Here is a 25,386-nt window from a genome sequence, read left to right on the forward strand (position 1 = left end):
TGGGTCCATTGATGCAGTGTTCTTGGTCTTAGAGAGAGCATTAAGGACCTGTTCCCTAGTGATAGTAGGGGGAGTTATATCTGAAGATATTTCCTGGGGAAGGTTGAGGGGGAGACAGGAGTAAAGTTTGAGCTGAATTTAACAGCCAGGAGGTTTGCTATATCTTCTGTCTCAGTACAGGTGGCTCCATTTACAATGAACTCTGCACACAATTGTGCATTGACTTTGAGGTTGTGGACATGGCTAAAGAATGCTTTGTGGCTGTCCTTGGCTCTTGGCTTGGGAGGCCAAACTTACCTCAAATTTGGCCTTGGTAGACTTTATTTGTCCTATGAGTTGTTTGTTTAGTTTGATGCGAGTACTTTTATATTGCTGGGTGTTGCACTTCCTAACTTTTGCCATGCTTTCCTTCCTTCTGTTATACATCTGAGGGCTTTTGTGTTTCCACCAGGGTGGCTTGTTTTTTGAGTTAGTTCTGTACTTCTTCCTGGTGGGTATAGCTGCCTCTATGCAGCTATTAACATGCTTGTACAGGGTTTCTGTGAGCAGTTCTGCATAGGCAGAAGTGTTCTCAGGATTTATAGCGGCTTGAAATTTTTCCAGGTTCTCACTTAATTGCAAGAGATTAGCCTTAGAATAGTTCCTGAATATTCCCAGTTGAGCTGGGGGTCCAGGTTTTATTTTTACTTCAAAGGAGACCATTTTGTGGTCTGACCTTACCATGGAAGGCATTACAGTATGGGTGTGCAGCACTCTCCCATATTAGTGAGGACCAGATCCAGTATGGTTGCACCTCTGGTTGGTGTGTTGACTATTTGGTCCAAGGAGTTTGTGTTTACAAAATCCAGAAATCATGTACGTTTGATGTTGTATAGGATTCCCAGTTAATAGTGGACTAATTAAAATCACCCATGAATATGGCATTGGGTTGGATGGTTAGTGTTTCTAATAAGTTTAAATACATGATTTGAGTTTCCTGTGTCATACAGGGGGATCTCTAGCTTGCAAGGAAGCAGTACTGGATTTTACCTATGGACTTGGCTAGGCTTGTAAGGGCTCTGGGGCCTTTAGCCTAGTAACCTCCTATGATCCTATGATTCATGTGTAAGGAGTTCCTCAAGGAGACTTCTTTGCTTTCTTTCTAGATAATCATCTGTCAAGATTCTGTTTCATGACTCCTTGCAAGAAGGCTTAGAAAACAGATGCATTTTCTTTTCCTTGGACATGAATGCTGTATGCTTCTCCACTCTTTCCAGTAATATCCAGGGTACTTCTGAAGATTCTGTCCCAGGCAACTATAGTTCTCCCTTCGTCTGGAAATGACCTGAGGCAATTACCGCAATCGTCTTCACATAATGGATCTACTGACACAAGATCACACAAGATCAGGGGTGTTTGATACACCTCGATCTGAATCAGCTTCAGTTGACTTCCTGGATGACAGGGTCTTAATTCCCTTAAGATACTCATTACGGAGGATGTGCAGCTGGTAATAATGAAGGCAAAAAAGCCTGTGACTAAAAAAATCATGCATTAGCAAATGGAAATATACATATCTAGAAATATTCAGCACCTATTCAGAGCTAGTTACTCTCTGGTTTTACAATATTTGTGTGAGTTACTATCCTATGGCCTTTCTTAGTCCTCCATCAAGGTTCATTTATTGGCCATTTCAGCATGTCTGCCATGGATACTTCTCTTTCAGTGTATTCTCATATCTAAATGTTTTTGAAAGGGGTTTTGTACAAGAGGCCTCCAAAAATACCATGAACCCCTCATCGGGATCTTAATTTTGTGTTAGAGAAGATAACTTTTACTCCATTTGAACCAGATAATATGTCTGACTTGAGGTTGTTAACATAGAAAACAGTTTTACTGGTTGCTCTGACATCTGCAAGAAGGACATCTTGAGTTGCAAGCTCTTGTGGTGAGTCAACCCTATGTAATTGTTCATAGGGACAGGGTTTCTTTGAGAAGTAGTTCTTCTTTTATGCATAAAGTAGTATCTGAGTCTACTTTAAGCCAATCTCTCCATTTGCTTTCCTGAAACTTAAAATGAGGGACAAAGGATACTCCATACCTTGGATGTCCACAGGCAACTCAGGTACTATCTTGACAGAACTAAATCTTTTAGATCTTCAGATCAATTGTTCTTTTCTTGTGAAGGTAAAAAGGAGGGATAACCTGTGTCAAAACAGACTATTTTCATATGGTTGTCTAAGTATATTTTCTTTTGCTATGCTCCGTATAACAAAGCTATTCCAGGTGGGGTTAAGGCCTGCTCTGCCAGGGCCTTGGTTTCATGTATGGCTTTTTGGAAAGGGTTGAGTTCTAGATGTATTCTTAAAGCTGCTACTTGGTCCTCATGCATAATTTTACACTCTAGGTCCAAGCCAGGCTTTGCTTGGACCATTCTCCAGTGCCACCTCCTTCTGCCTCTCTAATGTAGTTATCTGTGGTAATCTACCCAGTATAGCTAAGACTACTGCAGCAGTGATCAATATGATGAGCATAGTACAGCTGTGTAAGTAAACTTACCATAACAGTAGGTGTTCATATAATAACTGCTGCAGTAGCTGCTCCCTCCCTCTCTCCACCCCCCCCCTTGTTTTTTGGTGTGCTTTTTATGCCAGGGTGTGGACATTTTGTTTTTCTCTAGATTTGTCCTTTCAGGGCTCAATCTCCTCTCAGATTGGGTCCCCTTCAGAAAGTTCAAAGTTCAAAAAACTGCAAATCAAAATATCTAAAACTCAAAATATTTCTCCACTGTTGTGTGATCACATAGTCGGTATATATATAATTAGCATGAGGTGCAGGGGCTTGCCCTGTGCATTAAAATGTTTTTGATATTTTGAGTTTTAGATATTTTGATTTTCAGTATTTTGAGCTTTCGATCTTCTGAAATACACCCCTCACATTCATATGTTAAGCATAGATTTTAATTGTGCTGCATAATCTCTTGTAATCCTAAGTAATGCTACATAAACTAGTTGCATTAAACTAATATAGACTGAAACTGATGTAAATAACAATTACATAAAAGGCAAAAATTGTTTAAACCTGCATAGTGCTGTGAGATATAGCTACAGTAAGATAATCAGTTTTCTGTTATAAGTTACATTTGCTTAGCAGTATATATACATTTCCATAAAAATTGTTATAAAGAAATTACACTTTGCTGGTTTACCTGCTGGGTCAGTTTTAACTTTTCAGAGATTCAGGGCTCTCCCTGTAAAATCCTGACCTTCCAATAGAGCGTCAGCTCTGTCAGCCACTGACTGATTTAAAAATGGATAGATGTTGAGTACTTGATGACACTCTGCAGTTAAAGAGTGATGTGAAACAGTATTAGTAATGCCCTTATTTGGGTAGCAGCCAAATGAAAAGATCCAGACAGTATTAACCTATATATTTTTTCTAGGAAAGGCACATTTTAAGTCTTTGTTTGTGACTGCTACTTTTGTGTTCACGCTATGTGTATGTGGTACTTTGACCTCATTTTGGTTTATGTGTTTGTCAGTATTAAGTACTACTCCTCACAAAAAGTCATGAGAAAATATAAAGACTTATAGGTTTCAGAATAAAAGCAGATTTTTATCCCTTGTCTGAAGAACTAACCTGTTAATAAGTTGAGATGTGAATGAGATGGTTTAAATTCCTGTCGAGGGACAGCTACAAGTAGTACGGTTACATATGGATTTGATGGCTGTCCTGGGTTTCCTTGCACACTTGTTCTTTGGTCATCACTTGTTCACACTTGTTAGAGAGAAAATAGAGATTGCTGTTGACCACAAAGTACTGTGTTTGGAATTTCTCCCTTTCCCAGTGTTATGTGACTATCCTGTGGATATCTATTTACCTACAGATATAGATTTATATTTATCTATCTATGTGTCTATATATATATGGGATCCATATGGATCCCAGAACGGCAACATCATCGAAACAGATTCAGCCGAGCATACTTCCGCGAAAGTGCTTTTCATCGAAAAAGCACTTTTGAGCAAGTATGCCTGTTGCGGAGATCGCACTATAGTGGGGATAAGGAAAAATTCCCTTTTCCCCACTGTAGTGCGACCTCAGAGTGAGAATATTAAAGTGGGGGGGATGGGGGAGTACAGGAGGGCTTTCCTCCCTGCAAAAATGTAAATGTAATTTTTTTTTTTTTTTTTTTTTTTTAACAGTTTAACGAAAGCACTTTTTCGATGAAAGCGCTTTCGTTAAAGTGTGTTCGGTGATTGTGGATTCAGACTATTGAACTTTCATTCAATAGTTCTAGATATATATATATATATATATATATATATATATATATATATATATATATATATATATGTAGGCATTTAGGGGGTGTGGGGGCTTCACCAGTGTTGAAAGTATAAGGAGGAAAATGCCCCTCGCAAAAAAAATGTTTTTGATCTACTGCATTTTGGTGAATGTTAAAGTAATTGTTTCATTCAGTTGTGATTACTGAAGTAGTTTCCAAGTGATCATGTTTAGACGTTACACAGTGGAAGCAGATTTGATAATTCATCATTCAAGTAAGCACCATACCTCTCAACTGTCCACATTTTTGTAGATTTTTGCCTCATATTTTTGGTCTGTTTATCACAAAAATTGTGGTTTTCTGGCAATTGAGTGACAACTGAATTCATTAAATAATGACAGACACTTGAGTTACAGACTTCATATTCTTCAGTAAATTCAAAGTAACACAAAACCTTTCATTCTATCAACTTTCTACATTTATAAGACCAATATTTAAAATTTGTCCCTATTTTGGGCCTTTGTTCCCCCATTATTTTAGCTTTGTTCTGATTTCTAGTGCTTAAAGGTTGAGAGGTATGGTAAGCACCCTTGACTCTGTAAATCTAAACTCTGACATTTCAGCATTCTTTCATTCATAGCCTACTATGGCAAGCAACGAGTGTAATGCAGACACCAGGTCAGTGCAGGAACTCCCCAACAACATACATTCCTGGAGTAAACCTAAACATTTAGGTCTATATACTACATGACTTTGGGATGTGGGCAAAAACTGGTGACCTCAGGGGGAAAAAAAAACATGGTAACGCAGGGAGTTTGTGCAAACTCCACACAGAAACACCCAGTCTGATAACCAAACCAAAAAGAAAAGTACAGTGAGGTTGCAGCACATTAACTATGAACTACTGTGCTGCCCAGTGCCTACAATGTACGAAAAATGGTGGATTTCACAAGAAAAAAAGCATTTTTGAGGCAGAGTATGCTACATTATGCTCATTTCAGGAGAGCTGAGCTCACATTCCCCCCTAACTAAGTATACTAACTCCTATGTTTTTGCTCTATACAGTAGTAGTGGAAAGTTTCACACTTGTGGATGTGGTACTGATCTGTCAATGCCCTTCCTTTCTCTGTGTTGAAATACCATCTAATATTGTCCTTGTCTTATATGTTTAAGGATTACATTATATTCCAGACTAGACTTGATATCATCTGCCTGCTAGAGCTCAGTAAAATAAGCACCACATCATGCTTAGACCTAAAAAGGAACAGTGTAAAATATCCCACTGAAGCACAGCATGGTTTTAATGTGAATGTAATGAAATACCATTGCACATGCTTAAAACACAACCTGTAATTTACAAGCAGTGGAGTTTAGTAACTTTTCATTACTACAGGCAAAATGCCATAAGCAATGTTTGGATTCCTGTAGAGGAAGCTGGAGCAGTGCTGAGAAGCTGAGTTTAAAATATTGGCTAGTTGAGTGCTGTGACCACACTGTCACTGTAGTAATACATTTCTCAAGAAAGTTTGCTGCTGATGCATGTACTCTGTTTTATTTTAATTTATGTTTGACTTCAAATGTGAGCTGGGTTGAGGTTGTTAACTCTTTGATTATACAGTTGAGACAGTGTAGAATAAATCCTGCATCCAATCAGAGTGGCAGATTATAACTTCCAGAAGGGTTATTATTCCCAAAAGCATTCCTGTTGGAAGACTGCCAGTAAAAACTTAAATGCAAAGAAATCAGCAAGCTTGGGATAAAAAATGCAGTCCTGTATGGTATAAAAAGATGAGAAACCAACAGTAAAGGCAATAAATGACAGAAAGAGAGACATACATCAAAATAAACATGCTTTCCTTTGCGCATTCACTTACAGACATCTTTATATTGTACCTGCACATGAATTATACTAAGACTGGAAACTAGCCCTGCGATTGATAAAGAATCTCACTGAGGGCACTGAGAGCCATGGCAAATAGGGATTGTTTCACCAATTACAGAAATACGATCCAGAGACAAACTAGCTACAAAAAAGAAATATATCATTATCAGCTAATTTGCATGTCTTTGAATTATGTGGTGCTACCACTAGTGGTAATCAACCCATTTTTATGGTTAACACCTCTGATGGCTCATGAATTACATTGGCACGGGTACCCCCTCATTCAGTGTCTCACACAAATGCACATATTTACACACACACACACACACACACACACACACACACACACACACACACACACACACACACACACACACACACACACACACACACACACACACACACACATCCCCATACCTCTTACCTGTCCCTTACTATACAGAACATCCCTGATGTAGCCTCTTATTTTCTTGTACCTCTTAAAATCACAAATGATTACAGTAAATCAGTAATGTTACACATTAGAGTTTTATTCTTATTATTGTTCAGAAAATGCATTGTAATGCTAGATCTGTAGCTCTATTAACTTTTAAAGTGACTCAAAATAATTTTTAACAATTCTCCTTGGTGTTGTCTAGTGTTCCTCCAGACTTTGTCACTACTGTTCTAGTATTATTTATTTATTTATTTTTTTGTCTTTCGGCTTTTCCCGGTTAGGGGTTGCCACAGCGGAGGTCCGGTCTGCTAATGATTCGCAGGGTTTTTTACGGTGCTGAGTTGCCAGCCCGATGCCCAACCTTCAAGGAAGGCACACCCATTCATGCATGCGCCTACCTACATGTCTTTAAAAGTCATTCGACCTTGGGGAAGACATGCAGACTCCACACAGAAGGCGCTCCAGCTGTGAATCGAACGGGAGAACTTCTTGCTGTGAGGCAACAGTGCTACCCACTGTAAATATGCTGACTGCCACAGCTCATTTCCCACTATTTGGTGATAGATCACTTTTTGAGATGTAAGAGCAGAATTTGTACTTTTCTGTTTACATGCTCTTATTATATGATTTTCTGAACTACCCTCTACGTCTTGCTCATATCTCTGTAGAAAAGGCAGTTATTATGACCAGTATTCTCTCATGTATACAGTACTTTGATAATTGCTTTATCCTATTCATTGTGTGTGTGTTGGGGAAGGGGGATGCACTCACCAGAGTATATCCTGGCAGAAAGCAGTAAATCATTTTGCAAACACTCAGCAGTGAGTCATTGCTATTAAAAAATTCAAATCTGCATAATCTAACAAGAAATGCTACTCCCAAAAAATATGTGGCCTGTGGTATGTGGACAATAGTTGCCAGTCACAGAAGCCAGCTGCACAATGTACAGTTCTTGATAAACATTACTGGGAATCCATTCCACAACCTGTTTGTGTTACACATCACTTTTCTTCTGTCTGATTGCTTGTGTTTAGAAAGTGCCAGTTGATACCTAATTAAAAACATTTTTAACCACTGTTATAGATTTTTAGGTTACAACCAAAGGGGATTATCCAGAAGCTCAGTTGCATTACCCAGTACTGTAGAGATAAATATTTCAGACATGGGCAGTAATGCTCTTGTAACCTGCCAATATACCAAAACAATCATTCCCATAATAAGTGTCCGAGTTGTTCTTAAAACTATCTAAACTACCACATGCTTTAATATAATTTGGTACTCTGCTCCATGCATCAACTACTCTCTCAGAGAACCAGTTAGTACAGCTCTCATTCCTAGTTAATCTACACAGGTTGTCTGATGACTCTCTCCTGCTCTTTGATAACCACAAACATTCCTAGAGGTAGTTGTCTCTACATACCCTATATACATGAATAAGATCTCCTCTTAAATATCAATATCAAACACTGTACAGGTTCAGATATTTTAATCTTTGATAATAACTTAAACTGTCACACCCATGGATGTCCTCGGTATATTTCTGCTGTACTTTTGCCAATTTATTTCTTTTAAAATTTCCACATTATTATTCCATTCTCTGGTTTGGGTCTAATGTGATTTACAAAAAAAAAAATATTTCTTCATTTCTGATTTTTTAGAGTTTATAAATCTTTTAATGCAGCTGTATGCAGCCTATAATCCTCACTGGAATGTCCCTCATTAAGTAGACTTTCTCCATATATCCCCATTGAAAATTTGTGATCACCCATCCAGTTATCCAGACTGGTTTTAAAGGTTGGTAGGGAAGCACACTGATGAGCAAGAACAGAAATTAAGTATGCTTTGGGATGGGTATCTCTCATGCCATCAGATGTTATTGATGCAGTAGTATAGTTTTAAGTCTCTAGAAGGGGTGTTTGCTTTACCACTGCTTATATTTAAGTGAAAAGAGTTTGAAGAGTACTCAGTCATTCATAGCCCAGAAGGTTAACCAGAGATCATCCCTTAGGAGTCTGTATGATGAAGGAGTTCAGAGAATGCCAGGTTATTTATAACAAGGGAGGCTATAAATGTTATGCTGCCATGCACTATAGATGAATGCATAAAGCAACACGCACTGATGGTGACTGCATAATGCAGCATATAACAGGACAATTTAAATAGCCCTCTGGACTTTAACTGAGCACTGTTACTGTGCAGATTAAAAATCATATGGCTGTGGAACTATGACGTGGCATGTAACAATATCTGTGAGTGTGTATCTATACAGGTCCACTGCATTATGCCAACACACTACAATGTTGACGGCCAATTGATTGACCATAAAAGGTCAACATATACAGATAGTCAAAAGGTGTGAGAGATCTACAATCCTCCCCGGATATTGTACAATCTTGGAGTTATTGTATATAATTATCTATCTATCTATCTATCTATCTATCTATCTATCTATCTATCTATCTATCTATCTAAACAACAAGAAAACTGTTAAATCATGAGGAAAAATATTGCTGACTGGGACTCCTTGAAATCAAGAAAACAAAGCATGAACTGCAGGCTAGTTCAGTTGAGACTACAAAGTTATCAAGAACATATACCTTGTTTAAAAACTGACACATCTTTATTGAAAATAAAAGATAGTAAACAGAAGAGAATTTTCATTCTTAATTGGGCTTCATCAGCTCTGACTCCAGTTTACATGACGTGCAGGATTACATGCTTTTACTCAAACTCATAAGATTAATAACAATTCTTTAACTGTTAATAATAATACACCAATGTCCATTTTGAATTCTGATTTCAAAATTATATTAATATAGTTTAATCTATAGATACAGTCATTGCTGTCCTTGCAGATGCAGGGACCAGTGTGGAACATTTTGGTGGTCCCCGTCCCTTTCCGCCATATGGCCTCTTATGCTAGTATGTACAGTGTATTAAAAAGAAAATAATATTTACATTTATAAGATTATATTTTGGTATAAAACATGATAAAAAGTCAAAACTATTTATTTATAAAGCAATCTTTATTTTCTTTTTCAGCTGAATTTGTTTTACAAATTGCTGTTAAAGATGCTGCTAATTATTTATTTTGTGTATTTCCTGATTAGGTATATTTCTGTTAATAATTTGTTGCATTCATTGCATATTTCATTGTTACATTTCTATCAGCTTTTAATTTGGGTTGTGACTGAAAAGGGTCCTTGCAGCAGTTCCCTGATTCAGTTAATAAATGAATCAACTAACCAAATGAATAAGTAAAAGGTGGGCACTAGCCCCCACCCCCTAATTCAATTAAATTCAATTCAACTTTATTGTCATATGTACTAGAGAGAGTGTCACAAAGTACAATGAACTTCTTATTCTGCAAATCCTCCAGCAACATATAAAAACAATGACAATTAACAAGAAGATGTAATCTAAGACAACAAATCGATAATAATATAAATACCAATATCAGTAAATATATATAACTGTGCAAAAAGAGAGCAATTGTTCAAAACAAGCCTATTCCCTCCAAATGTGAACCAACCTACAATACTGGAGGGAGAGGTAGTATGTGAGGTTTATTTAACAGTACAATAGCTTGAGGTATAAAATTGTCTTTAGCCTGATTATTCTGGCCACCATGCTGTTATAACGCCTCCCTGATGGTAGCAGCATAAACAGTTTGTGTTGTTGGTGGATAGTGTCCATGATAATATTTTGAGCCCTCCTAAAAACTCTTTTTTTTTTTGTAGATGTCCTCCAATGCAGGGAGTGTTACTACAATGATGTTTTGGACAGTTCTTATTACTCGCTGCAGAGCCTTGCAATCCTGTATTGTACTATTTCCGAACAATACTGTAATAGTGTGGGAGAGAATGCTCTCAGTTGTACATCTGTAGAAGCTGCTGACGATTGCATTGGGCATGCCAAACTTCCTCATGTTTTTCAGAAAATACAATCAGTGCTGGCTTTTTCCTATTAGGTCTGTGATGTTATGAGTCTAAGTAAGGTCCTCCAAAAAGTTAATATTGAGGAATTTGAATGTAGCCACTATTTCCAACTCAGACTCACACTATATAATGGTAAGTGCTGCCCTCTATTGCTCCATGTAATAATTATCATCTCTTTAATTTTTCAGGTATTAAGAGAGAGATTACTGTTCTGACACCACTTCACAAAGTTCTCCATTTTCTCTCCTATATGCTGACTCATCCGCCCTGGAGTTCAGACCAATGACTGCCGTATCATCCAATAATTTGACAGCACTGATGTCATGTTTAGCAGCAGCACAATCATAAGTGAAGAGGGTGTACAGCATTGGACTCAGCAGACAGGAGTTTCTGTATTTATTATTATTGTTTTAGAGATGTTATTCCCCAGCCTGACTGACTGTGGTCTGCCTGTTAAAAAATCAAGCACCCAGTTGCAAAGAGTTGGTGGCACACTCAGTATGGACAGCTTATTAATGAGCTTCATTGGTATCACCATATTGAAGGCCGAACTATAATCAAACAGCAATCGAGTATAATAGTCCTTATTCTTCAAATGAATAATAACTGTATGCAATGTTGTACTGACTGCATCCTCAGTCAACCTATTCGGTCTGTATGCAAGCGCAGGAGATCCATTGTATCAGGTATAACTGACTGAATATGACTCATAATGATTCTCTCAAAGTATTTCATCACTATGGGGGTCAGTGGAGCCACCCCATTCTTCCCATATTTCCAATTCACATACACTACAACGCATTTTATTTTGTCTGGGGAATTGTACATATCTTCCATGATGCTTTGAGAACAAGAGATTTACAAATATTTTTGTATAGTTGCTTCTCTGTTTTGCTAGGGTCTTTTTGGTTGGGTCCTGTATGTATCGGTGGACTACTCTATTCTTTATTAAAAGGGATGAAAAAATATGAAAGCATATATATGCTGCATGCATGGAGGAAGGCAACAATGGTATTCAGAAGATTCTATGCTTCTTCAATACCACAATTAAAACTGATGGATATTAAAAAAACATTGATGGCACATTGGGACTTTGAGGTTGGGGGATCCAGGTAACCTTATAACATTATACTTAAAACTCTGTTTCTAGGTTTGGCCCTTTTGCAGATGTTATAACTGGAACATCATTTCTTACACCAGGATAAATTCCAGGGCATCATCTTGTTTAACCAACGTAGAGTTATGCTAATATAGATTAAGGCTCCTTCACCTTTGTCCCTTTCATTGCAGCTGATGATTTAAATGTGTGGAAGATGCTGAAGCCATGAACAGCCAGAGTACTGTCTGTGGATTTAAACCATGTCCTTGTAACAGCACAAATATCTATATTTTCCAGAGTGAGGAGGGCTGGTAGGGTGTAGCGTTTTTGTTTAGGCTCCCAGGATTGAGAAGTAACACCCTTTAAATTTCTTTGGGTTTCATTTGCTATGCTGATAGGCTTGTCAATTTGGAGTTGCCTAAAAAAGGCTTTAAGGGGTGTATGAAGTTTTAGCCAATATTCAGAAGGCTAGGGGAGACAGGTGCAGACCATCCTTTGCAAAGCAACGTGGTTTGTTAACCATGTCCTCCCATGCTGAAAAATATTGAATCTCCCTAGAAAGACAACAGAAACTAACCTAATTATTGAAGTCAGTCATCATTTGTTTATACTGTGGCATCATTCTTGGTGAAGGTGGAATGCTGCTCAATGCAAGGCACATACCCACCTGAGACACATATTCAGATCAACAATGTCTCTTTTCGTATAGTCCAGGAAGTACATCTTAGGTCATTAATGTCCACATAGACTATGATAGAATCCTACTCATAGCTGTGGTGTAGTGACTTGAATGCATATGTTACTTGGTGAATCCTGGTGCCAGATAAGTAACTAACCATTGTCTTCTCCTTCTTCATTGTGTTGAGAGGGGCATATATGTGTTGTACAATGGAGTCCCCTGTGACAGGGGTCCTAGGTAATGTGTTTGCTTGTCTTATGGATTTTTCTCTAGGGACTCCACTGGGTGTAGGCATATGTGTGGTTTTTGGCATTGAGTTTGATGAGTGCTTTAGAGATCGCTGAGGGCAGGTGTTGCCATTTATAGGCTTAAGAGGACTTTGAGGTTTGATAGGATTGCTTTTTAGTGCATCAGCTTAAGTGGGTCTGTGCATTTGGTGGACACTATATGTGGTGAATGTATTGTGTGTTTTCTTGACAACCATGTTTGTATGCAAGATTTCTGCCTCCAGTGAACTTGTGTATGGGTATCTCTCACATACTGTTATTGTTTCTTTAAGGATTAAATGGTTGTCTGTGAACACAAGGCAATTACTGTATTGTCTCAGAATGCCCATATTGAATAAGCTGGCTGGGGAGACATTTGAAATATCCATGTTGCCAGGATGTGTATTTAGGAGGACTGAGGTCTCCTTTGGTGGTCTCTGGAAGTTGGCACTAGACTAGGTTAGATTGCGCTAAGATTTGACAGTAGTGCTATTTAATATGCGGACTAGCTGCTCTAAGCCTATCTTCATGCAGTGGCTTTGTTTTAGCCAAACTTAGTTAGTGGTTTCAGCTGTAAGGATAGTTTTCTAGATAAAATATGCTTTATGGGTGATTGTTTCTGTATAGGCCACTGCTATTTTCTTGATGCAAAAAGGTCAAGAAAGATTGCTTTAGAGTGTAATGCTGCAACAGAACAACTTAAACAAACTACTGGGGACTTATGCAATGATTTAAAGCAAAAATAAAGATGAAGCATTCTAAACAGTTAACTAATGTGCAAAATAATGAAATAAATCTCTTATCTACCAAGGAGGGAGGAAGATTAACTCAATTTAACTCAGTACCTCCTCAGTGTGTTGTGGGTGCCAAGCAGATGCGAGCTCTGGGAGAAGGAGCAGGAGACAATTTGTAAAAGGGAGATCTACTCAAGCACAATACTGGTTTGCTGGGAGCACACTTAGTGTTATGGATATATGGAAAATAGTGGGTGGGAAAATACTTAAATGGGTCATACAACAGACAGTAGCATAAAAAAAATAACGAGGTGGGAGGGACTTTAAAAGGTAGATTACCATAAGGGGGGAGCCTTTTAAAACCAAAACAAGAGGAAGAAACTTGGGAAAAATTCAAACTGGAGCTCTATTCCTATGGTTAGAATTTCAGAAACTTTTGTGGGGGCTGGGGCAGACTCAAAGAACAGGGGAAGTCCTGTAGCAAGGTAAACAGAAAGGTACTGGAATGCAACTTTAAGCAGGTATATGCAGCTATAAAAAGTACTGAAGCACAAATCCCTGAACAGAATTCACAATACTCCCACTACTGCAATCATACCACAGGACTAAGGCACCATACAGTGTAGCAATTTACCAGTAATATTGTCATAAATGACTAAATGATGGTCAAATCTGGCAGTAGATCACAGTCCTGTGACAACTGTAAACAAAGCTTCAAGGATGAGGCCCCATACTGGTTTCAAAATACAAAAAAACTACCTTTTACATGTAATTCTACTTATGGAACTAGAAGTGCAGTATAAAGCATAACAATGTTAACATCTGGCAGTAATATACAATCTTCCCACAACTGCAAATGATACAGCAAGACTAAGCTCCCAGAACAAACTTAAAAAATGCAAGCAAATAACTTTTTTGGCTAAGATATGGACGAAGAGCAGATAATTATGAAAAAGCACTACCAGAAAGGTCACTATAAGTGTTCTTTAAATATGTAAGCAGAATTTAAATAAACACTTTTTTCTCTCCCTTTTTGTGAAAATCTTTTAGCTCATAAACTTTAAAGCATTCCACACCTCTCAGAGCCTTGAACAAAAGACCATGGGTGTATGTAGCTCTGTGCAAAATATAGCAGACTTGCCAGAAAAGGATCCAGTTTAATAAAGCCAGTACTGGAGCTCAATAAACATTTAAATTAATGTCTCATTGAGGGATGGTGCAGAATCAAGGAACAGGGGAAAAAACAGTAGCAAGGTAAATGGAAAGGCACTGGAGTACAACTTTAAGCAGGTATGTGCACAGCTATAAAAAATACGGAAGCATAAATCTGGTAGCAGAATTCACAACACTGCCACTTCTGCAGTCCTACAACAGACTAAGGCACCTGACTACAGGAATGCGACTTTAACCAGGTGTATATACGGCTATAGAAAGTACTGAAAACGTTATAGTACCCTTTTCCTTACCAATACCCGACTTGAACTGTGTGCGTGTGTGTGAAAACAGAGCTGAAATGATATTTCTGTTTGGATTGAATTACGTTGCAGGAAAAAACGATGTATGCACTTTTCTGAATCTAATCGTTTTCATTTAAAGAAAATGTGGTACTTCACAAACTGTTTCTAAAAGATCTGTTATGTTTCACAAACTGTTTCTAAAAGATCTGTTATGTTTCACAAACTGTTTCTAATAGAGCTGTCATATTTCTTCTTTTGTTCAAATGTTTTTTTTTTATTGAAGTTTTGCAACAATATTAAAAGAATGAAATCTAATCATGTGTTAATAGTAGATTAAATATAAGCTAACAAAGTTCAACACATTTTGATCATAAGAACTAATTACGATATTTACATCATGTCTGAAGTATTGGATATAGTTATTTAAGTAAAGAAGTCAACCACCAAAGGGCAATCTAGTTCAATATCAAAATAAATGAATTATCTAAGGTTATATATAAGAGAGTTGATATCAAGAAGTGGCATTTTTCTGGTAAGTTTCAATAAGAGATAACACTTTTAACCATGGATTCTTGATGAAGATCCTGGGATATATCTTGCCTTTCTTTACATTGCTCCCTCTGATAGCTGATTCTGTATTCATTTTATAATTCTGTAATATATTGAATAGCACTAATCAGCTATCACGTTTCACGGAGTTTTTCTAACAGTGACTTATTTAGTGTAATAATGGTATAAAATGGTAGCAACACTGTGCTTTCACTGAAACCATGGCAACCTACCATTATCATTTGCAAGTGCAGTACAGAGTACTCAGTTCTATTTAATCCCATTGATTACCCCAAAATACTTCCAGGAAAACTTCTAGGCAATATATTAATCATTGTCATCTCTATTAGAGATTATTTATTGAATTCTAAGACTAATATTGGAATTCTGTTATATCACATGGCTGTGCTACAACTACTGTATACTTGGCAAGATGATCAAACCACCTGAATTTTCCATGTGCAGATCCCTCATTTCATCTCTAGTCATACCTCTCAACCTCTTATAGCAAAAAACCTGGAAAAGCCATAAATAATGGGGGGACAAAGGCCCAAAAATAGGAACAATTTTTTTAAGTATTGCTCTTTTAAACTTAGAAAGTTGATAGAATAACATAATTTGCATTTGCATGAATTTTCTGAAGGGCATGAAGACAGAAACTCAAATGTTTGCCATTATTTTCTGACATCAGTTCCCAATGATTTGTCAATGATTTCCCAGAAAACCACAATTTTATGAGAAACAGGCCAAAAATATGAGGCAAAAATCTGAACTTTCTGTGAAAATCTGTACAGTTGAGAGGTATGTCGCAGCTGCATAGATAGGATCAGCAAAACTATATAATTTACAATAAGGTCATGGTTGGAAAACTGTGACTATATGCCTTAGACAGTTTTAACAGCTAATATTTTTTGTGCCGTATAGATTAGAAATGCTTCAATAGTCAACAGTCAGGACCACAGAATAAACAAACAGCAAATTCTCTATGGATACTGATGTACAATTTTCTTGCCACTAGCATACTTATTTGTTTTATGGTAGTATTTTGCAATAATTTACATTGTGCAATAAATCCATTTAAGTAGCACAAATTAGCAGACTGAATTAAGGTAAACATTTTTACTGTGTCACAATTTTTTAAATATTCAAGTTCTCATATCCACATTTATTCCTTCATACAATTTATTATTGGAAGGATGGAAAACTCGAATATACAGGAGAAGGCATGATATTTCTGAATTATCCAGAAAAGAATTACTGAAATTATATATATAAAAAACAAAAAAACACTTGACATCTCTGTGAAACTGTGAATGAACAGAGCTGGTTCAGATCTGCAAGAATTTCATTCATTGTGGCAGCTGGTAAAAAGATGGACAGACACAAGTACTGACTGTGATTAAGTCACTAAGCAGAATGCAGAGTAATTATTTAAATCAAGCAACTGAGCAAAAGAGAGGAGAAGCTACATGCAAGAGGATATATTGTCATCCCCTCTGTGGGTATGGGGTCCCATGGGTTTAAATAGGTTCAGTGGTCTAAGGCCACTCATTCCTCAGTACAGTCCTCCATTGCTTAGATTATTTCAGTTTGATAGTATGATTTTGTTACTGGCAAACAGATTTCAAGTTTTGCAAAAAGAATGGAATTATTTAGAAGTATCAAGAATCTAAATATAGGTGGCCAAGGATGAACACAGGATAGCAGCAGATTTCTTCAGCTCCACCAACATTACTGCTCTGACAGGAAATAATTACTTTAAAAATCAACTAATATAATAATTTTCTTTCTGAATACATTTGGAATATCAGTATTTTAAATAATATCAAAAAAAGAAAGAAAATTTAAATAATTTTCCTGTCAGAAATCATCTTTGAAATTTCTCTTTCATCACCTCTCTTCAGAATGAGTTCCAGCAAGGCTAACAGTCAAGATTCCAGCATCAAGAAAGAGCTTCAGTCTTTACTATTAACAATTCAACAACTAGCAACTAAAATGGACAGACTTGATACTAAAATTGATAACTTTATAGAAAAAACTACAAAACAAATGGATTTGTTACATCAAGACTTGCAACACCAGAAAGCTCAGATTACAGCTATTGAAGAGACTCTTAATGTTATGGACAACAGAATCCAGGAAGAAGAAAGTAACATTGAATTTTTACTGAAACAGAATACACAGCTACAATCCAAACTTGATGACCTAGAAAACAGATCCAGACGCAATAATATTAGGATTTTTGGACTGCCAGAAAATACAGAAGGTAACAACATTACTTCCTTTCTAAATACTTGGCTCCCTAAAACTTTAGATCTGTCAGTAGCATTTTCTTTCGGTATTGAAAGAGCCCATAGGTCTTTATCTAATTTTAACACTAATAAAAAGTTTCCTAGATCTGTTATTGTAAGTTTTTATCATCTCATGACAAGGAGATGGTATTAAAGGCGGCATGGGCTAAAGCTCCTATAAAAATTAATGAGGCAACTGTGCGTTTTGACAATGACTATTCTTCCTTGGTAATAACTAAAAGAAAAGCTTTTTTGCCATTAATAAGAGAGCTTAAGAAAGCACAGTTCAAAACATACCTTTTGTTTCCTGCCAAACTAAAAATCTTTTTACCTGATGGCCCTAGAATTTTTGAAGACTTGGACTCTGCTTTGCTGTATATATCAAAAAATAAAATATTAGATAAAATAGAAGAAATGGAATGGGCTAGTCCTTCGCTAAAGAGGATGGCAACAGGAACTTCTTGGAAGACTTCGGAAAAGCAAAAAAGACTAAAAAACAAATGACATGTTCTATATTTTTTTTTCTTTTGAACTCTTCAATTACAGTTACTTCATTTTCAGAAAGCCACAAATGTTTTAAAGATTTATTCAAGGTTACTTTTTTGTGTTCAAGGATCTGTTTTGTTTTATAAATAATCAAACATTCTGAGGAACAAATAACATGCTATGAATCAACTTGTTTCTCTTTGTGATAAAGAGACCTAAGGTTAGTAATTTGATACATTTCTTTTCTCTTCTTGTTTTAAATAATAGCATTCTTTCTAAACTATGCATTCACTGAGGGGTGGGGGAGGGCTGGGAGAGAGGTCTGATGACAAAAAAAGAAAAAAAAAGAAAAAATGGAATAAGTGAAATAATAACTTATTAGCTCTTTAAAATTATTTATGCTTTTTAAATACTATTGCTAAATAATATACAATGACTTAATTGCTTGTATATGATTTTAAATAATATGTCATGATATAATTGCAAATAATTAGAACTAAAATAGTAGTATGTTATAAGTCACATGTTTAACATTATTAAAACAAACAGCAAGTAATATATTTTTGTAAATACTCTTTGTAGCTTCTTTCCTTTTTTTCTTACTTTCTTCTCTCTCTCTTTTTTTTTTTTTCTCTCTCTTCTTTCTCTCTTTCTTTCTCTCTCTATTATATATACAATTATATGCTTTTGATAATACTAATTTATGTATATAATAAGATCTGTATGAGAAAATGAACTGGGGCATATAAAAATAAGTTGTATAATATGTTAAATATTTGTAGACTTGGTTTCACTGTCATAGAGACTGTAATGGCTTGTAAAATACTTCGCAACGATTTTACACTGTTTAGATTCATTTGTGTTACTAAATGAATGTCAGTCACTTGCTTTTACTAAAATTCCTGCCAAAATGTTATGGGAGACAATCTGGGATGTGGGTTTCCTCGTGAATAGTGTCCTCGAGTTGTTTTTAAAGCTTCAACACTCAGAACACATGCAGAGAAGCTGAAAGCAGCCAATTTGAACTTTGACCCCTGATTCCACACTGACACATTGCAGATTCAAGAAGAATACTGTTTCAGGAAGTAGAATTGCTGTAAATGCGACTTTGTGATGAAAAACGAACTTTAAGACATCTAAATGTGAGTTATTTCTTATAACAACTTATTTATTTAAGATGTAAGTCATAAAATATAAAAGTTATAATGATTTTAAATGACTTAGTATGTCATAGTAAACAAGTGAGACATTTTAGAAGGAATAGAATGTGAAACACATATACACTTGTTCTTGAAAGCTTACATGACTGCAGCACATTAATGTATATAAATACTTATGATTTAAACATATATAATGTTGTAAATCATTTGCTTTGACTAACTGACAAACACAAGTATCTTTATGATTATATATAAGAAGAAATTGTCAGGTGACATATTTTAAAGCTGCAGTTCAGATATATAAAATACAAATGGCTTTCATCACAATGATTCATGTATAACTAGAAATTAACATTGCTGTGCAGTATGATTTTTTAACTTATGTATGAGAATGAATATTTTATTTAATTGGCAATAATAAGTATGAGAGGAAAGCTTTTGGTGCAAGTAATTAAAAGTTTTTAAAACTGTTAACTGCATTTCTATGGCAGAAAGTAGGAATACACTAACATATATAATGTCTGAACCATAATAGTCTAAGATATTGAATTCAAATGAATATAAGAACTTATTCTTACAAACTTTTAATAAAATAACATATGGATATGCTCCCTTTTTTTTCTCTCTTTCTTCTCTCTCTCTCTTCTCTGTTCACATTATCAAGACTGTTAGAATGCTATTTTGATTATGAGTATATTATATAGAATAGATGTACATAGTAATATGAGCTGTTTCTAAATGTTCTTATTTGTTTATATGAAGCTCATTTATAATTTGTTTAGCTTTGTCATAATAGATAGTCTAATTAAATGAGGTTAACTTTAGTTAATAATAGTTAGTATTGAATTCATTTGGTGGCAGCTGAGGTACTGCTGCTTAGGATAGGGGGATAACTTGAGTGGTATGTGCTACTCGAAGTTGGAATTTTCAACTCCAGGCTGGGTGCAATGTTTAATCCTAACATTATTTTCATCTGATTATTGTTGTATGTATATAGTTCTGACATCCACATCACATTGTATGAATCCATTGTCACTACGAACTAAAGTGAAACTTCAACAAAATTCCATAAGATTTTCATTAAATACAGTTATAATCAATGGAACACCTAAAGGAGGAGATATAATAACACATATTTTGTTAATTGTTATTCTGATTATATGTCTTATATGTTTATAAAATCTAAATGATATCTCTAAAAGGAATTTCTTTAAACATTAATGGATTAAATAACCCATGTAAAAGGGCAAGTTTAACGAGATATATTAATTTGCATAGAGCCAACTTAATATTCCTTCAAGAAACACATTTCCTGGAAAAGGATATAGATAAGTTAGCCACTAATAAATATACAGTCTTGGTTAGCTCAGAACACACACAAAAGAAAAGAGGAGTGGCTATTTTATGGAATAAAAGTATGCCCATACCTGAAACTATAAAGTCTTATAAAGATGATAAAGGAATGTTTTGTATGGTTACAATAAAGATTAACGGGAAGATATACACATTAATCAATGTATATTGGATACCAGGAATTGGCATTAATACAGTGAAACAACATCTCAATAAGATCATATCATTCTCTATAGGAGATATTATTTTAGCAGGTGACTTTAATTGTATCCTACATGAAAAAGATACTTCTACTAAAGGAAAAAGGAAAATCACATCTAATGCAAAACATTTAAAAGATTTTATTAATTTATATCATTTGAATGATATTAATAATCAGATAGATTCAAAATCATTACCATACACTTTTTTTTCTAACAGATATAAAACTTATTCAACAATAGATAGAGTCTTTATTTCTAACCAGATGGTATCAGATTTAATTAATTCCAAAATCATTTCATGTCCTATATCAGATCACAATTCAATTGTCTTTGAATTTATGGTAAAAAGTACTTATAATGTTCAGATCAAAAGAATACCAGCATACTTAACTCAACTAAAAGACTATAAAGATTATATACTTTCAGAAGTGCAACATTTCTTAGACTTAAACACTACACCTGATGTCTCCATTGTTTACATTTGGGATGCTTTAAAATCATATTTATATGGACAAAGTATCAGATGGTATAATAATAAAAGGAAATCTTGGGACAAGGAATTACTAGATATTCAAAACAAATTAGACTCATACAAACATAATAATAGATAATATTATGGATAAAAAAGTCATTGAGGAAATAAATAAATTAAATGAGAAATACAAAGAAATTTTATCCCATAAAGTCAAAATAACATTAGAGAAATATAAGTTTTTGTCCTACTCGATAACTCCCAAATATTTACATAGACTTAAAAATAAAACAAAAAGGTTGAATAAGCAAAATCATATCAAAGAAATTTTCTCTCCAGGGAAAAAGAAGAAAGTTTCAAGTTTACCAGAAATTTTAGATGAATTTAGAAATCACTATCACAAAATTAATCATAATAACATTAACATGGATCCTAAAGATAAAATAAAGGAATTTATAACTACAAACATGAACAAAAAACTTAACAAACAACAGACTAAACTAATGGATAAAAATATTTCGTATACAGAGGTTATTACACAAATAAACAAACTTAAATCAAACAAAGCACCAGGTAATGATGGTATTATACCAGAGATTTATAAAATTTTTCCTAAAAGTACTTATTCATTAATACATAAGGTTTTTATTCTGGCTCAAAATGAGTTAACAACTCCCCCATCTTGGCAATACACATTTATTTCACCAATTTTAAAACCCAATAAAGACCCAACCAGATGCACTTCATATAGACCTATTTCATTACTTAATGTTGACTATAAAATGTTTGAGTATTTTTGCTGATAGATTAAAGACAATCATCCCAGGCATAATAGATATAGATCAGACAGGCTTTATTATAAATAGAAATACTTTTGATAATATTAGGAGAACTTTAATGTTAATTGATTTTGCAAACAGGAAAAAGAAAGATTTAACACTTATTAGTCTTGATATAAGTTCAGCATTTGATTCAGTAAGTTGGGACTACTTGTTTATCTTACTGAAGTGCACAAATGTTTCTGATGCATTTGTAAATCTAATAGAACATCTATATAAAAGAGCATTGGCTTATATTAAGATAGGAACATATGTCTCACAAAAAATACCCATTTTAAAAGGTACAAAACAAGGGTGTCCACTCTCTCCACTATTATTTACTTTAATAATGGAGCCTGGGCTAATTTGATTAGAAACAGTACTGATATAGAAGGATTTGATATAGATGAAAATGCAATATCTAAAATTCAACTTTTTGCAGATGATGTTTTAATTACGTCATCAGGAACTAATTCTTCTATGCAATCCTTATTTGATAAAATGTTGGACTTTAAAAATATCTCTGGTTTGATATTTAATGAAGAAAAAACTAAAATATTACCAATATATACACGAAAAAATGTCCTCATTAGTGATTTTAACAAATATATACCCAACTCAGCTCAGATAACTTACTTAGGTATAATATTATCTAAAGATATTAAAACTAACATACATAATAATTATAGTACCTGTCTTCTTAATATACAAAATCTTTTCAATAGCTGGAACAATATGTTTTTTACCATGGAAGAGAGACTCACAATTATTAAAATGATAATATTCCCTAAGATATTATATTTAATACAATCAATAATACTCCCACCTACAAAAATAATTATTAAAAAATTGAATACATTAATGTTAAATTTCTTATGGGCACCTATTAGACCTAGGATTGCATTAAAGAAACATACTAATAGCTGGTCTCAAGGGGGCATTTCTTTTCCAGACTTTAATTTATATACTATCTCTTCTATTATAAAAGTTAGTACTTTGTTAATAGATCAGTCATATGTTGCAAGATGGAAAGATTACTGGGAACTAATTAGCATTCACTTCATGAAAATCTCTTTCGTACATAAAAATACTATTGTAAATAATCCCATGTTATGGTTACTTAAAGAATTTTGTACTTCATCTATCACACCAAAATATATAGTTAGTTATCCATTAAACATTATTATCAGTTATCGTAATTTTATATTTATGCATCCTAAGTATAAGGAATGGAATTTTATCCTATTTCCTATAATGTATACGCAAGGTGTTCTTTTGTCAACCACCTCTGAAAGTACTCTTTTAGTCACAGATAATGATTTAAAATATTGGTATCAGTTGCTGTCTGATAATAAAGTTAAAAATCTAGACTTCTTAAAGCAAGAATTTGATTTGAGAGATGCATGTTGGTTAGAGATTCAGACTTTTAGACAACATCTTATTAATAAAATTGATTTAATGTCTTTAACAATTAAAGAATCTGTTCCAATTCTGATTGATTAAGAATCAAAAGCACCAAAGGCTTAGCAGATTACTTGAAACAAACAATTTATTGAGTTAGTGCTTTCAGAAACAAACTGTGTTTTTCCTTCTTCAGACCAGAACAGTTTGTTTCCAAAAGCGCTAACTCAATAAATTGTTTGTTTCAAGTAATCTGCTAAGCCTTTGGTGCTTTTGATTCTTAGTTTGTGTGTTTGCCTTTTTGTGCAATTCTGATTGATTACTTGATATTAAACTTACAACATAGAGTTTCTGATAAAGGTAAGCTCTCACACATACATAAAATTATTAGAGAAGAAACTCATTACAGTTCAGATACCTATTTGAATTATTTCATTTCCATTAATGGTGAATCACCCAAAAAACAAGATAAACAATATATATTGGAATCTGCGTATAAAACTACTTCTTCCATTAATTGGAGACTTTTTACTTGGAAATTTTTACATAGATCTTTCTATACACCTTTGATGATGAATAAAATAAATAATAAAGACATCTTATGTAAAAGATGTAATGTACAAATAAATGCTCATTGTGCACATATGTTTTATGACTGTGTAAAATTGAAGGAATATTGGAAATTAATCAATGATTTTTTGCAGGCCCTTTTCACAGATAATTTCATTATTTCTAAATCACTTATATTATTTAACACTCCTGTTCCTATAAATGTTAAAAAAGTTAAACTTCCCTTATTATGGTCTATTCTAGCAGTGGCTAGAAAAATAATAACCAGAAATTGGATTTCAGATATTCCTCCTTCGTTTAATGAATTTAAAAATGTTATGACTGAAGTGTGTCATATGGAATTGATGACAATAAAAACAAGGACTACTAGAAAAACGTCTTACTATATTATATGGGATACTTTACAAAATCTGTTAAAAAAATCTTAGTTTCAATAGTAAGACATTACAGTTTAATCAATTGATTTGATTTGTAGTGGATGTCTCTGTAAATACTTTGGTTATTTTATTGAATGTTATAACTATTTATATTTCAATTGCTTGTATAAGATTGTTATGATGTTTATTTTGTATGTTAAAACAATAAACTTGTTTAAAAAAAAAAAAGAATCTAAATATAGAGCAAAAGAAATGATGTTACCAGAGTCTTTGATTTTATTAAATTATCACTATTTGTGCAAAATTACTATTAGATCAATGGTCCAGAGAACCCTCAGTTCCTCCACAGACAGCATCTCCTTGTGCCTGCACACATTCTGTACATGTGGTTACTCCATCTTCCAGGTTCTGTAAGCATTCAATGGAGGCTGTGAATCAGTCAAGAAACAGACCCTTGGCAGGAGCACAGTGCATCCACTGGCCAGCTCTGCGGTTGCAGCAGCAACATAAAGGTGGGTACAAAGGCACATGCACACAGCCCCTAGCTATTATGAGTATTATATGACACACTATGTAGTATACTTAGTGTGAGAGGGTTATGATAGTGAACAGTTTGTTGTTTAACTATTTGATACATGTAGGGAGTTCTACAGTGTAATATTCATCATTAGCCTGAGCTTTCTACCATAGTGGCTGTGATATTTCTGTAGGTAAAGTATGCAGGATTATATGGTGCATTATATAGTACACAGGAGCACACTGCTTGAACTCTGCTGGAGTCAAATAGAAAATCTAATCACATCTTTAACCACTGGGTCCATAAAGGGAGAATGAGTAGGTCATGAAGCAAAAAGACTTACCCCCAAAACATGATCAGACGTGCCGAACCCCCAAATGCCCAGTTCTGCAACTGACCCCAGCATACCAGATTACATCTTGGAGGGAAAC

The sequence above is a fragment of the Protopterus annectens genome, chromosome 10.part0 (genome assembly GCF_019279795.1).
Source record: "Protopterus annectens isolate FY-2018-M chromosome 10.part0, PAN1.0, whole genome shotgun sequence".
In the NCBI taxonomy this organism is placed as follows: domain Eukaryota; kingdom Metazoa; phylum Chordata; order Ceratodontiformes; family Protopteridae; genus Protopterus; species Protopterus annectens.